Here is a 4,786-nt window from a genome sequence, read left to right on the forward strand (position 1 = left end):
AATTGATCCACGAATGAAGATTATTCCCAACGTTAGATTCAATTCAGAGAATAGATGTAAGGTTAGGATGTGTCAAATTGATGATATACACCTATATATACTAAATTAAATTTCATGGAAACACTCGAGGACTTTCAATACTCGAGTATTGAAAAGTTCAAGGTGTTATATTGCATCATGCATCGACAAAATGGGAAATGGAATCAACTAAAAAAGAAAGATTAATATAGTAATGATTCTGGAATATTCTGTGTATTAACTGAAAAAGTTGAAAAACTTATTAAAACACTCTCTATTCATGAAAGTTGTAATCACAGTAGCAGATGAGGCTTACCCTAGTGTTATATGTTATAATTAGCAAACCTCCATTTTAAACTCAATGTCTTTGTGGGCTTCCATAATTGCTAAACATTTAAAAATCCATATAATTCAAAAGATATCATGACCACACAACCGAGTTTTATATATATATATATATATATATATATATATATATATATATATATATATATATATATATATATATATATATATATATAAAAAATTAATGACGTGGCTTTTGAGGATGATTTAAAGACAAATATGCCAATCAAGGGACCACACTTTCAAAACACGGATCCCATTCAATCATGTACTATAATTAGGTTGTCTATTTTAGGAATGGAATTATTTTCCTTCATTCTCCCATTCAATCATATACTATACTTAGGTTGTCTATTTTAGGAATATAATTATTCTCCTTCATTATCCCTCAAATCAGGGATCGTAATCACCCAAATTTATGGGTCAACATATACCATGTAAGCATTCTGTAATGTCACGCCTTGAAATTCGGCACCCGAGTACAGAGACTCTAATCCCAAGTTCCTAGGTGTGAACTTAATAAAAATGCATATATGTCCTCATTCATACTCACATTCATTCCATACACAAATAATCAGAGTAACACATTTCAACTTACTGGATCCAAAGCGATATAGAAATAACAAACTCCAAAAATATAAGGCTAACATGTAAAGATACAATTCCAAATGTAGTATCCGCCCATATGAGAATTATACAAATCATAATAAATACAATATTTATATAAAAAATACAACTACCCAAAGTGATGGAGCTACGAGTTTACTGGGGCGCTACGAGCGCACCACCATCTGGTCTTATTCTAGGTCATCTGCATATGTCAAATAAAATGTGTCCAATGCCAACATAGTAAAGAAATATCTTCAAAATGATTATTAGAGGGGAATCTTCTTCCACATCTCTAGGCATTTTGTTTGGTTATGTATGTCGTGCTTAAAAGCCAACTAGTAACGTAAACACCATAGTACAGTGGAAAGTTATTGGAGCTAGCGAACCAAACATAATTTCTCTACTCAAACCTTGCCCCCTAGTGTTTCAAATCCAATTTCTCAATCTGAATATAGTGTTCTTTGATCATAGGTTCGGTCGAGAGATCATTCATCAAAGAACTTTCTCCAACATCAAAGGCTGATGAGAGTTCGGTAGTTAGCTATTCTTCTGCTGGGAAACAATCTTTGCTAAAGTAATCAGATATATTACCATATATAATGCCCCAAAAATTAGCACCCGAGTACAAAGACTCCAATCCCGAGTTCCCAAGTGTTAACCTAACAAAAATGTATGTGTGTCCTCATTCATATTTACATTAATATCATACACAAATAATCAGAATAACAAACTTTAACTTAGCGAAACCAAAGCGAGATAGAGATAATCAAATCCAAAATATAGGGGTACCACTCAAAAATTACAGTTCCAAAAGTAGTAACCACCTATATGAGAATTATACGAACCACAATAATTGTAATAAAAATAAAAGAACAACTACCAAGCGGTAAGAACCTAAAGATCTATTTGGCGACCCGAGTGCACCACTGACTGGTCTTATTCATAAGTTTTCTGCATATGTCAAATAAGAGGCATCAAACGCCAACATAGTGAAGAAATATCCCTAAGATTGTTACTTTGGACATTTTAGTGATTAGTAGGTCCACAATGAATACATATTTATATACTCAAGCATGTTATCTTTAACGCACAGTCACTAAGCAAATTACACATGTTATCAACACAAATAAACACAAGTAACGATGGCACAACAAACAAAAAGATTTCTAATCTATTTGGTAAATATATTAATGCTATGATGAAATGATGCATGCTCCTTACAATCTAGTACTCCCTCACAAGCGACTTTTACGCTTATTTCACAAATGCCAACACCCCTTACAATCGACTCCAACGCCAAATCGCAATTTATCCTATGATATGCATGATTAACTAAGTTATTATTAGTTTTAGTTCATACAGCAGGTTGGCGAAGCCAGGATACCGCCACTATGTCACGAGTCATTATCCGAATCACATGGCTCATTACGGCACGTAGCGGCTCCTCACCAGTGTCCCTTGATCCAGATTAAGGCATCAAGAAGGTATGTGTTATTACCCAATATCAAGTATGAACCATCAATTTAGATGTGCTGGCTTGTCACTCAAAACTAAATCAATACTAAGTAAAATGGCTCATCACCCAATTACATTCACGCTCGGTCATTCGAACGGTATTCTAACACGGAACCATTAGCCAGGTAATTTGATGGGGGCCATTCGAACAACATTCTATCATCTCTATCAGTGCTCAATGGTCATTATGTGGAAGCTCGTCACCCCAGCATAAGCCGACAGTTTGAACACAGTGTCTCATACAACCATGCTCGGCTCATGAGTCTTGGAAGATCGTAATGCACTAATGGTTATGAGTAAACTAAGTTAATGGTAATGGTGGTATGCCAAATTATATTTAATGTTATACAATCACCAAGCACACGAATGATCGAGCTTGCATAAGACTGATGCGATCGATTACGAAGGACCCCGGGCAAATCGGCATTGGGTACAAAGCATCTTGTCTAGTTCCAACTATTGTCGATCATCCGTGTTCAACTCCGGTCGGCCGTATAAGCCTAGGATAGTGACCTTTAAGCAGGCTATCCGCACATTTAAATAATTTGCGAAGCTCGATCCACCACAACAATAATTCAATCATATTAGTATTTCTAAGCATACAACATCAAAGCATTATAATATAAAGTGTTTCATGTCATTCAGCATTTTATTGAGCATGTTATCAACCAAATAAAAAACAGACACATTTGTTTATTCTAAAATGCCAAGTAGAAACTTGAGGGTAGATCTTTACCTTAGAATTGAAATTATCGACTCAGATGTGGCCCCAACGTCGAGAATTTGAGAAAAATACTCCAAACCTAAATTAAAGTACATGACTATCATTAATGATGTGGATTAAATCTTAATTAAACATAAAACAATGTATTTTGGGTTAACTAACTTGATCGGAATGACCCTTCAACTTGATTCAACGAATCGGGACCCAAAATCGGTGAACAACCGAAATCCTAATGGAGTTGAGTCGGGATATGACTTATGGTATATAAGGATAGTATTACAACCTAAAACTTGACTAGCAACTTCCTGAACAAATTGAATGGTTTGTTCTCGATCGATTTGTTGAGGTTCTACAATAAGTGGTTGGTTTGGACCGAATCGATTAAGGTTATCCTGAAATCTGAGTCCTTGCTATGGATTAAATCCAACTGACGGCCTTCTATTTTTATTTTCAGGCATGAAATCCCTAATTTCCCATTCAAGTCACCTAACCTCTGTAAGAGGTGGCGTGTTCCTAGTTTTTGGAACAGGAATCCGTGGTGGATTACGCTACATTGGTGGTATAGGTGACACTTGAGCTGTATTACCAACCGAACTACCATTATGTTGGAACGGTGATTTCATCCGCTCTATTATCACATTTATTAATCATTGCATAGCCTCAGTCTGGCTGGCCATGAAATGATTAGCGCCTTCAGATTGAATACGGAATTGTTCAACATGAGCCCTTCTGTATTCTTATACCATTTGGATGCTCATTTGAACATCTCAAAGTACTACATATACTTCATCCAGAAGTATGGCTCGAGACGCAGATGGTCCAACCTGATTCTTGGTCGGATTTGCATTTAAATTAATTGTTTCTAGAGGCATTTGGACCTACACATCATCACTTGATGGTAATGTGGTCGGTGTTATGAGTTCAACATCATAAGCACGAGTTACTCTTCTCATTTTCGACACTAATCAAACTGATAGTAAAAGGTGTCCCACCAGGGGTGCTAAAAAATTGTTTGCTATTGTTTTTCCTAAGCATGGGTGTATATTATGCGGGTGTGCCAAAATTGGATTGGTGGTTCCAATTCAAACCGAAAAACAATGACCCCAAGTGCCAAAATAAGCAAACATAGAGTATGATTGAGTTCTAAGGGAAATTCAGAGGGTGGGGTTTGTCCTCTGAGAATGAATTTCTTCCTTGCCTTCCATAAGAAAGGAAATATAGGTTAAACAATGATGAGAAGTGAACTAATACGATCGATCTTACCATAATCATATTTAGTAATCAAACATTATGCTATGAAATATGAAAATGACAGATACAGAATGTAAATGATAATTCACTAAAGAACTAAATATAAATGGGTTTAAGCCAAGGAATGGAATGTAAATTCTTCTAAAGTTAAAGTAGGAAATTACACTAATGGAATATAAATTGACTGAATGAAAGGTAATTGAAATATAGTATTTAATTGATTGGGTTGGTGTGAGACCCCTTTCCTATTTGCAATCTCCCTCTACTTATAATCTTGATCTAATAGTTACGTTCTAATTGCTATAGCAACCGTTCTTCCATTAC

Source organism: Magnolia sinica, chromosome 11 (genome assembly GCF_029962835.1).
Source record: "Magnolia sinica isolate HGM2019 chromosome 11, MsV1, whole genome shotgun sequence".
Lineage (NCBI taxonomy): Eukaryota > Viridiplantae > Streptophyta > Magnoliopsida > Magnoliales > Magnoliaceae > Magnolia > Magnolia sinica.